The sequence below is a fragment of the Hemiscyllium ocellatum genome, unplaced genomic scaffold (genome assembly GCF_020745735.1).
Source record: "Hemiscyllium ocellatum isolate sHemOce1 unplaced genomic scaffold, sHemOce1.pat.X.cur. scaffold_124_pat_ctg1, whole genome shotgun sequence".
Taxonomy (NCBI): domain Eukaryota; kingdom Metazoa; phylum Chordata; class Chondrichthyes; order Orectolobiformes; family Hemiscylliidae; genus Hemiscyllium; species Hemiscyllium ocellatum.
The window spans coordinates 1,827,473-1,838,859 of NW_026867720.1; positions in this window are offsets into that span (position 1 = coordinate 1,827,473).

The window sequence follows — 11,387 nt, forward strand, 5'->3', positions numbered from 1 at the left end:
GGTCAAAGCACAGCAGGTTAGGCAGCATCTCAGGAATAGAGAATTCGAAGTTTCGAGCATAAGCCCTTCATCAGGAATAAGAGAGAGAGAGCCAAGCCGGCTGAGATCCTTGTAGAGGGAGGAAGAGAGCTTCTTCAAGGAAGGCATCCTTGTAAGAGGATTCGCAGTAGGTTAAAATCTTCGAGTAAAAAATGAGGTCTGCAGATGCTGGAGATCACAGCTGCAAATGTGTTGCTGGTCAAAGCACAGCAGGTTAGGCAGCATCTCAGGAATAGAGAATTCGACGTTTCGAGCATAAGCCCTTCATCAGGAATAAGAGAGAGAGAGCCAAGCCGGCTGAGATCCTTGTAGAGGGAGGAAGAGAGCTTCTTCAAGGAAGGCATCCTTGTAAGAGGATTCGCAGTAGGTTAAAATCTTCGAGTAAAAAATGAGGTCTGCAGATGCTGGAGATCACAGCTGCAAATGTGTTGCTGGTCAAAGCACAGCAGGTTAGGCAGCATCTCAGGAATAGAGAATTCGACGTTTCGAGCATAAGCCCTTCATCAGGAATAAGAGAGAGAGAGCCAAGCCGGCTGAGATCCTTGTAGAGGGAGGAAGAGAGCTTCTTCAAGGAAGGCATCCTTGTAAGAGGATTCGCAGTAGGTTAAAATCTTCGAGTAAAAAATGAGGTCTGCAGATGCTGGAGATCACAGCTGCAAATGTGTTGCTGGTCAAAGCACAGCAGGTTAGGCAGCATCTCAGGAATAGAGAATTCGACGTTTCGAGCATAAGCCCTTCATCAGGAATAAGAGAGAGAGAGCCAAGCCGGCTGAGATCCTTGTAGAGGGAGGAAGAGAGCTTCTTCAAGGAAGGCATCCTTGTAAGAGGATTCGCAGTAGGTTAAAATCTTCGAGTAAAAAATGAGGTCTGCAGATGCTGGAGATCACAGCTGCAAATGTGTTGCTGGTCAAAGCACAGCAGGTTAGGCAGCATCTCAGGAATAGAGAATTCGACGTTTCGAGCATAAGCCCTTCATCAGGAATAAGAGAGAGAGAGCCAAGCCGGCTGAGATCCTTGTAGAGGGAGGAAGAGAGCTTCTTCAAGGAAGGCATCCTTGTAAGAGGATTCGCAGTAGGTTAAAATCTTCGAGTAAAAAATGAGGTCTGCAGATGCTGGAGATCACAGCTGCAAATGTGTTGCTGGTCAAAGCACAGCAGGTTAGGCAGCATCTCAGGAATAGAGAATTCGACGTTTCGAGCATAAGCCCTTCATCAGGAATAAGAGAGAGAGAGCCAAGCCGGCTGAGATCCTTGTAGAGGGAGGAAGAGAGCTTCTTCAAGGAAGGCATCCTTGTAAGAGGATTCGCAGTAGGTTAAAATCTTCGAGTAAAAAATGAGGTCTGCAGATGCTGGAGATCACAGCTGCAAATGTGTTGCTGGTCAAAGCACAGCAGGTTAGGCAGCATCTCAGGAATAGAGAATTCGACGTTTCGAGCATAAGCCCTTCATCAGGAATAAGAGAGAGAGAGCCAAGCCGGCTGAGATCCTTGTAGAGGGAGGAAGAGAGCTTCTTCAAGGAAGGCATCCTTGTAAGAGGATTCGCAGTAGGTTAAAATCTTCGAGTAAAAAATGAGGTCTGCAGATGCTGGAGATCACAGCTGCAAATGTGTTGCTGGTCAAAGCACAGCAGGTTAGGCAGCATCTCAGGAATAGAGAATTCGACGTTTCGAGCATAAGCCCTTCATCAGGAATAAGAGAGAGAGAGCCAAGCCGGCTGAGATCCTTGTAGAGGGAGGAAGAGAGCTTCTTCAAGGAAGGCATCCTTGTAAGAGGATTCGCAGTAGGTTAAAATCTTCGAGTAAAAAATGAGGTCTGCAGATGCTGGAGATCACAGCTGCAAATGTGTTGCTGGTCAAAGCACAGCAGGTTAGGCAGCATCTCAGGAATAGAGAATTCGACGTTTCGAGCATAAGCCCTTCATCAGGAATAAGAGAGAGAGAGCCAAGCCGGCTGAGATCCTTGTAGAGGGAGGAAGAGAGCTTCTTCAAGGAAGGCATCCTTGTAAGAGGATTCGCAGTAGGTTAAAATCTTCGAGTAAAAAATGAGGTCTGCAGATGCTGGAGATCACAGCTGCAAATGTGTTGCTGGTCAAAGCACAGCAGGTTAGGCAGCATCTCAGGAATAGAGAATTCGACGTTTCGAGCATAAGCCCTTCATCAGGAATAAGAGAGAGAGAGCCAAGCCGGCTGAGATCCTTGTAGAGGGAGGAAGAGAGCTTCTTCAAGGAAGGCATCCTTGTAAGAGGATTCGCAGTAGGTTAAAATCTTCGAGTAAAAAATGAGGTCTGCAGATGCTGGAGATCACAGCTGCAAATGTGTTGCTGGTCAAAGCACAGCAGGTTAGGCAGCATCTCAGGAATAGAGAATTCGACGTTTCGAGCATAAGCCCTTCATCAGGAATAAGAGAGAGAGAGCCAAGCCGGCTGAGATCCTTGTAGAGGGAGGAAGAGAGCTTCTTCAAGGAAGGCATCCTTGTAAGAGGATTCGCAGTAGGTTAAAATCTTCGAGTAAAAAATGAGGTCTGCAGATGCTGGAGATCACAGCTGCAAATGTGTTGCTGGTCAAAGCACAGCAGGTTAGGCAGCATCTCAGGAATAGAGAATTCGACGTTTCGAGCATAAGCCCTTCATCAGGAATAAGAGAGAGAGAGCCAAGCCGGCTGAGATCCTTGTAGAGGGAGGAAGAGAGCTTCTTCAAGGAAGGCATCCTTGTAAGAGGATTCGCAGTAGGTTAAAATCTTCGAGTAAAAAATGAGGTCTGCAGATGCTGGAGATCACAGCTGCAAATGTGTTGCTGGTCAAAGCACAGCAGGTTAGGCAGCATCTCAGGAATAGAGAATTCGACGTTTCGAGCATAAGCCCTTCATCAGGAATAAGAGAGAGAGAGCCAAGCCGGCTGAGATCCTTGTAGAGGGAGGAAGAGAGCTTCTTCAAGGAAGGCATCCTTGTAAGAGGATTCGCAGTAGGTTAAAATCTTCGAGTAAAAAATGAGGTCTGCAGATGCTGGAGATCACAGCTGCAAATGTGTTGCTGGTCAAAGCACAGCAGGTTAGGCAGCATCTCAGGAATAGAGAATTCGACGTTTCGAGCATAAGCCCTTCATCAGGAATAAGAGAGAGAGAGCCAAGCCGGCTGAGATCCTTGTAGAGGGAGGAAGAGAGCTTCTTCAAGGAAGGCATCCTTGTAAGAGGATTCGCAGTAGGTTAAAATCTTCGAGTAAAAAATGAGGTCTGCAGATGCTGGAGATCACAGCTGCAAATGTGTTGCTGGTCAAAGCACAGCAGGTTAGGCAGCATCTCAGGAATAGAGAATTCGACGTTTCGAGCATAAGCCCTTCATCAGGAATAAGAGAGAGAGAGCCAAGCCGGCTGAGATCCTTGTAGAGGGAGGAAGAGAGCTTCTTCAAGGAAGGCATCCTTGTAAGAGGATTCGCAGTAGGTTAAAATCTTCGAGTAAAAAATGAGGTCTGCAGATGCTGGAGATCACAGCTGCAAATGTGTTGCTGGTCAAAGCACAGCAGGTTAGGCAGCATCTCAGGAATAGAGAATTCGACGTTTCGAGCATAAGCCCTTCATCAGGAATAAGAGAGAGAGAGCCAAGCCGGCTGAGATCCTTGTAGAGGGAGGAAGAGAGCTTCTTCAAGGAAGGCATCCTTGTAAGAGGATTCGCAGTAGGTTAAAATCTTCGAGTAAAAAATGAGGTCTGCAGATGCTGGAGATCACAGCTGCAAATGTGTTGCTGGTCAAAGCACAGCAGGTTAGGCAGCATCTCAGGAATAGAGAATTCGACGTTTCGAGCATAAGCCCTTCATCAGGAATAAGAGAGAGAGAGCCAAGCCGGCTGAGATCCTTGTAGAGGGAGGAAGAGAGCTTCTTCAAGGAAGGCATCCTTGTAAGAGGATTCGCAGTAGGTTAAAATCTTCGAGTAAAAAATGAGGTCTGCAGATGCTGGAGATCACAGCTGCAAATGTGTTGCTGGTCAAAGCACAGCAGGTTAGGCAGCATCTCAGGAATAGAGAATTCGACGTTTCGAGCATAAGCCCTTCATCAGGAATAAGAGAGAGAGAGCCAAGCCGGCTGAGATCCTTGTAGAGGGAGGAAGAGAGCTTCTTCAAGGAAGGCATCCTTGTAAGAGGATTCGCAGTAGGTTAAAATCTTCGAGTAAAAAATGAGGTCTGCAGATGCTGGAGATCACAGCTGCAAATGTGTTGCTGGTCAAAGCACAGCAGGTTAGGCAGCATCTCAGGAATAGAGAATTCGACGTTTCGAGCATAAGCCCTTCATCAGGAATAAGAGAGAGAGAGCCAAGCCGGCTGAGATCCTTGTAGAGGGAGGAAGAGAGCTTCTTCAAGGAAGGCATCCTTGTAAGAGGATTCGCAGTAGGTTAAAATCTTCGAGTAAAAAATGAGGTCTGCAGATGCTGGAGATCACAGCTGCAAATGTGTTGCTGGTCAAAGCACAGCAGGTTAGGCAGCATCTCAGGAATAGAGAATTCGACGTTTCGAGCATAAGCCCTTCATCAGGAATAAGAGAGAGAGAGCCAAGCCGGCTGAGATCCTTGTAGAGGGAGGAAGAGAGCTTCTTCAAGGAAGGCATCCTTGTAAGAGGATTCGCAGTAGGTTAAAATCTTCGAGTAAAAAATGAGGTCTGCAGATGCTGGAGATCACAGCTGCAAATGTGTTGCTGGTCAAAGCACAGCAGGTTAGGCAGCATCTCAGGAATAGAGAATTCGACGTTTCGAGCATAAGCCCTTCATCAGGAATAAGAGAGAGAGAGCCAAGCCGGCTGAGATCCTTGTAGAGGGAGGAAGAGAGCTTCTTCAAGGAAGGCATCCTTGTAAGAGGATTCGCAGTAGGTTAAAATCTTCGAGTAAAAAATGAGGTCTGCAGATGCTGGAGATCACAGCTGCAAATGTGTTGCTGGTCAAAGCACAGCAGGTTAGGCAGCATCTCAGGAATAGAGAATTCGACGTTTCGAGCATAAGCCCTTCATCAGGAATAAGAGAGAGAGAGCCAAGCCGGCTGAGATCCTTGTAGAGGGAGGAAGAGAGCTTCTTCAAGGAAGGCATCCTTGTAAGAGGATTCGCAGTAGGTTAAAATCTTCGAGTAAAAAATGAGGTCTGCAGATGCTGGAGATCACAGCTGCAAATGTGTTGCTGGTCAAAGCACAGCAGGTTAGGCAGCATCTCAGGAATAGAGAATTCGACGTTTCGAGCATAAGCCCTTCATCAGGAATAAGAGAGAGAGAGCCAAGCCGGCTGAGATCCTTGTAGAGGGAGGAAGAGAGCTTCTTCAAGGAAGGCATCCTTGTAAGAGGATTCGCAGTAGGTTAAAATCTTCGAGTAAAAAATGAGGTCTGCAGATGCTGGAGATCACAGCTGCAAATGTGTTGCTGGTCAAAGCACAGCAGGTTAGGCAGCATCTCAGGAATAGAGAATTCGACGTTTCGAGCATAAGCCCTTCATCAGGAATAAGAGAGAGAGAGCCAAGCCGGCTGAGATCCTTGTAGAGGGAGGAAGAGAGCTTCTTCAAGGAAGGCATCCTTGTAAGAGGATTCGCAGTAGGTTAAAATCTTCGAGTAAAAAATGAGGTCTGCAGATGCTGGAGATCACAGCTGCAAATGTGTTGCTGGTCAAAGCACAGCAGGTTAGGCAGCATCTCAGGAATAGAGAATTCGACGTTTCGAGCATAAGCCCTTCATCAGGAATAAGAGAGAGAGAGCCAAGCCGGCTGAGATCCTTGTAGAGGGAGGAAGAGAGCTTCTTCAAGGAAGGCATCCTTGTAAGAGGATTCGCAGTAGGTTAAAATCTTCGAGTAAAAAATGAGGTCTGCAGATGCTGGAGATCACAGCTGCAAATGTGTTGCTGGTCAAAGCACAGCAGGTTAGGCAGCATCTCAGGAATAGAGAATTCGACGTTTCGAGCATAAGCCCTTCATCAGGAATAAGAGAGAGAGAGCCAAGCCGGCTGAGATCCTTGTAGAGGGAGGAAGAGAGCTTCTTCAAGGAAGGCATCCTTGTAAGAGGATTCGCAGTAGGTTAAAATCTTCGAGTAAAAAATGAGGTCTGCAGATGCTGGAGATCACAGCTGCAAATGTGTTGCTGGTCAAAGCACAGCAGGTTAGGCAGCATCTCAGGAATAGAGAATTCGACGTTTCGAGCATAAGCCCTTCATCAGGAATAAGAGAGAGAGAGCCAAGCCGGCTGAGATCCTTGTAGAGGGAGGAAGAGAGCTTCTTCAAGGAAGGCATCCTTGTAAGAGGATTCGCAGTAGGTTAAAATCTTCGAGTAAAAAATGAGGTCTGCAGATGCTGGAGATCACAGCTGCAAATGTGTTGCTGGTCAAAGCACAGCAGGTTAGGCAGCATCTCAGGAATAGAGAATTCGACGTTTCGAGCATAAGCCCTTCATCAGGAATAAGAGAGAGAGAGCCAAGCCGGCTGAGATCCTTGTAGAGGGTGGAAGAGAGCTTCTTCAAGGAAGGCATCCTTGTAAGAGGATTCGCAGTAGGTTAAAATCTTCGAGTAAAAAATGAGGTCTGCAGATGCTGGAGATCACAGCTGCAAATGTGTTGCTGGTCAAAGCACAGCAGGTTAGGCAGCATCTCAGGAATAGAGAATTCGACGTTTCGAGCATAAGCCCTTCATCAGGAATAAGAGAGAGAGAGCCAAGCCGGCTGAGATCCTTGTAGAGGGAGGAAGAGAGCTTCTTCAAGGAAGGCATCCTTGTAAGAGGATTCGCAGTAGGTTAAAATCTTCGAGTAAAAAATGAGGTCTGCAGATGCTGGAGATCACAGCTGCAAATGTGTTGCTGGTCAAAGCACAGCAGGTTAGGCAGCATCTCAGGAATAGAGAATTCGACGTTTCGAGCATAAGCCCTTCATCAGGAATAAGAGAGAGAGAGCCAAGCCGGCTGAGATCCTTGTAGAGGGAGGAAGAGAGCTTCTTCAAGGAAGGCATCCTTGTAAGAGGATTCGCAGTAGGTTAAAATCTTCGAGTAAAAAATGAGGTCTGCAGATGCTGGAGATCACAGCTGCAAATGTGTTGCTGGTCAAAGCACAGCAGGTTAGGCAGCATCTCAGGAATAGAGAATTCGACGTTTCGAGCATAAGCCCTTCATCAGGAATAAGAGAGAGAGAGCCAAGCCGGCTGAGATCCTTGTAGAGGGAGGAAGAGAGCTTCTTCAAGGAAGGCATCCTTGTAAGAGGATTCGCAGTAGGTTAAAATCTTCGAGTAAAAAATGAGGTCTGCAGATGCTGGAGATCACAGCTGCAAATGTGTTGCTGGTCAAAGCACAGCAGGTTAGGCAGCATCTCAGGAATAGAGAATTCGACGTTTCGAGCATAAGCCCTTCATCAGGAATAAGAGAGAGAGAGCCAAGCCGGCTGAGATCCTTGTAGAGGGAGGAAGAGAGCTTCTTCAAGGAAGGCATCCTTGTAAGAGGATTCGCAGTAGGTTAAAATCTTCGAGTAAAAAATGAGGTCTGCAGATGCTGGAGATCACAGCTGCAAATGTGTTGCTGGTCAAAGCACAGCAGGTTAGGCAGCATCTCAGGAATAGAGAATTCGACGTTTCGAGCATAAGCCCTTCATCAGGAATAAGAGAGAGAGAGCCAAGCCGGCTGAGATCCTTGTAGAGGGAGGAAGAGAGCTTCTTCAAGGAAGGCATCCTTGTAAGAGGATTCGCAGTAGGTTAAAATCTTCGAGTAAAAAATGAGGTCTGCAGATGCTGGAGATCACAGCTGCAAATGTGTTGCTGGTCAAAGCACAGCAGGTTAGGCAGCATCTCAGGAATAGAGAATTCGACGTTTCGAGCATAAGCCCTTCATCAGGAATAAGAGAGAGAGAGCCAAGCCGGCTGAGATCCTTGTAGAGGGAGGAAGAGAGCTTCTTCAAGGAAGGCATCCTTGTAAGAGGATTCGCAGTAGGTTAAAATCTTCGAGTAAAAAATGAGGTCTGCAGATGCTGGAGATCACAGCTGCAAATGTGTTGCTGGTCAAAGCACAGCAGGTTAGGCAGCATCTCAGGAATAGAGAATTCGACGTTTCGAGCATAAGCCCTTCATCAGGAATAAGAGAGAGAGAGCCAAGCCGGCTGAGATCCTTGTAGAGGGAGGAAGAGAGCTTCTTCAAGGAAGGCATCCTTGTAAGAGGATTCGCAGTAGGTTAAAATCTTCGAGTAAAAAATGAGGTCTGCAGATGCTGGAGATCACAGCTGCAAATGTGTTGCTGGTCAAAGCACAGCAGGTTAGGCAGCATCTCAGGAATAGAGAATTCGACGTTTCGAGCATAAGCCCTTCATCAGGAATAAGAGAGAGAGAGCCAAGCCGGCTGAGATCCTTGTAGAGGGAGGAAGAGAGCTTCTTCAAGGAAGGCATCCTTGTAAGAGGATTCGCAGTAGGTTAAAATCTTCGAGTAAAAAATGAGGTCTGCAGATGCTGGAGATCACAGCTGCAAATGTGTTGCTGGTCAAAGCACAGCAGGTTAGGCAGCATCTCAGGAATAGAGAATTCGACGTTTCGAGCATAAGCCCTTCATCAGGAATAAGAGAGAGTGAGCCAAGCCGGCTGAGATCCTTGTAGAGGGAGGAAGAGAGCTTCTTCAAGGAAGGCATCCTTGTAAGAGGATTCGCAGTAGGTTAAAATCTTCGAGTAAAAAATGAGGTCTGCAGATGCTGGAGATCACAGCTGCAAATGTGTTGCTGGTCAAAGCACAGCAGGTTAGGCAGCATCTCAGGAATAGAGAATTCGACGTTTCGAGCATAAGCCCTTCATCAGGAATAAGAGAGAGAGAGCCTGTAACATGAGCGAGCCAGTCTTCCCAGGAAAGATGGGAAAAAGGGAGATTGGTGTGAGGTCAGATGAAACAACAGCTGCTGTTTGGTTTTGAAATTACGTTTATGTAATTTTAATAAGTATCTCATTGAAACAGTATATTGCTGTAGAGTTGGAGTATGGTAATCAGCAGTGAGGAGAAAGAGGGTCCCAGAGTTGTGAATAGTTGATGTAAAATGGTCACTTTCAGAGTTAAAAAAAAATACATTGATATTTTTTGGGAGTTCTCTATCACTCATATTTCAACAGTTTACAAGGTAAATTGAGCATTTCTTTATGTTTAGTTTAGTTTAAGTTATCAGATGAGCTTCACGCAGTGCCCTAACAATTACTGTGTGTGTATCTCTGTGTCTCTGTGTGGGGCAGGTCTGGCAGTCTCTGTGGTGCTGAAAGTGATGCAATGCCTCCCTCTGCTGGCCTCTCCACGCCACTGCACAGGCATTGGCAGAGGGTGAAAACCAACAGAGATTCACTCAGAGAGAGGGAGGGAGAGGGCAGCTGCTCACAGCACCATCCAAACTGATGTCTTATCTATGTACTGATCTAAATGTCCTTTAAAAATTGTAACTGCCCCTATTTTAACCAGTTCCTCTGGAAGTTCATTCCACACACAAGCCAGCTTCTGTCTAAAATAATTACCTCTCCTGACTTTTGTAAATCTTTTTCCTCACGCCTCAAAATATCCCTCAGTTTTGAATCCCCAACTCTAGGGAAAAGACATCAGCCCTACAGCTAATCTGTACCCCTCATCATTTTACAAACCTCTTTAAAGTTACCCCTCCATCTCATACTCTCCAGTGAAAAAAGTCCCAGCCGATTCAGCCTCTCCTTATAGCTCAATCCCTCCATTTCCAGCAACATCCAGGTTAAACTCTTCTGAACCCTCTCCAGCTTAATAACATCAAGGTCAATGATATCAAAGTGAATAGTCAAGGTATTTGCTAAAGGTACGGGGGAGACCAAAACTAGAGGACATAGGCTTAAGGTGAGAGAGTAACATTTAAAAGTGACCTAAGGGGCAGCTTTTTCACCCCGAGGGTGGTGTGCCTATGGAATGAGCGGGCAGGATATCCAGACTGGACACAGTATTCCAGGAGAGGTCTCACCAATGTCCTGTACAACCACAACATGACGTCCCAATTCCGATACTCAAAGGTCTGACCTATGAAGACAAGTGTGTTAAACACCTTCTTAGCCACTTTCTGTATCAGATGCAAATTGTAAAGAATTAAACCTGACGGCCTAGGTCTCTGTACTACAACACCACCAAAAGACCCTACTTTTAATTGTATAGGTCCTGTTGTTGTTTGATTTACCAAATCCAATGCCTGGCATTAATCCAGACTATCCTCCATCTGCCACCCCTCAGCCCAGTGTGTGATATGACTGCCACCTCCCCCCCCCCCTTCAATTTTAAAATGCCCTCCCCCTCTCCAGGAGGCCTGCACACTCCGGCCTTGATTTTCACAAAGACCCTGAGCTTGGGTTGCCTTGTGTGGTTAGAGGGAGGAGGGACAGATTGCAGACACAGTCAGTGGGGAGGAGAGGCTGGACAGTAATCAGCGGCCTGGTGTCATTTCATGGTTTTAGGAAGAGGGCAGACACATGTTAGAGGTGGGTAAGATTGATCGGTGTTTTGGGGTCAGAAATTAATCCCTTCCTTCGCCTCTGGTGTTCAGTAATAAACATCTATTTGAGACCCTTCATTGGGCAGAGTGTTTCTGCGGGATTTCTTTCCCTAATATTGCAGACTACAGATAATAGCGATTAAAGATGGTCATAGTTAATTTCAATATTCAGCAAGTACACTCAATATCCTACAGTTGAGACAAATATCTTGCATTTGTTTAATAATACAAAGTGTTTTTTGTAATTCAGTAATAGTAACCTGATTATAATCAATCCACACTGAGCTGGAAGCGGGCACTAAAATATGACCCAAAATCTGGGTATGGTAGTATAGTGGGCAGTGTCCATGTCTCTGAGCCAGAGCTCTGGATTTGATTCCAATTCCTGAACTTGTGTGGTAGTGTTCCTAGCTCTGGACGAGAAGGCCTGGATTGAAGTCCTGCCTGTTGCAGAGGTATGTCACAGTATGACAGAACAGGCTGATGAACAAACACACAGGAGAATGAGGTGAGGGAAGCCATTAGCGTCCCTGCTGAGTACACTTGCAAGAAGTGCACCCATCTCCAGCTCCTCCAAGCCCGTGTTAGGGAACTGGAGCTGGATTTGGATGAACTGCGGATCATTTGGGAGGCAGAGAGGGTCATAGATCAGAGCTTTAGGGAAGTAGTTACTCCGAAAGTTCAAGATAGATGGGTGACAGTGAGGGGGAGTGGGAGGAGGAAGCCAGTGCAGGGACCCCCTGCGGTCATTCCCCTCAAGAACAAGTATACCGTTTTGGATACTTGTGGGGGGGATGACTTACCAGGGGCAAGCAACGAGGTTCAGGCCTCTGGCACGGAGCCTGGCCCCGTTGCTCAGAAGGGAAGGGTGGAGAAAGGTAGAGCGATAGTTCTTG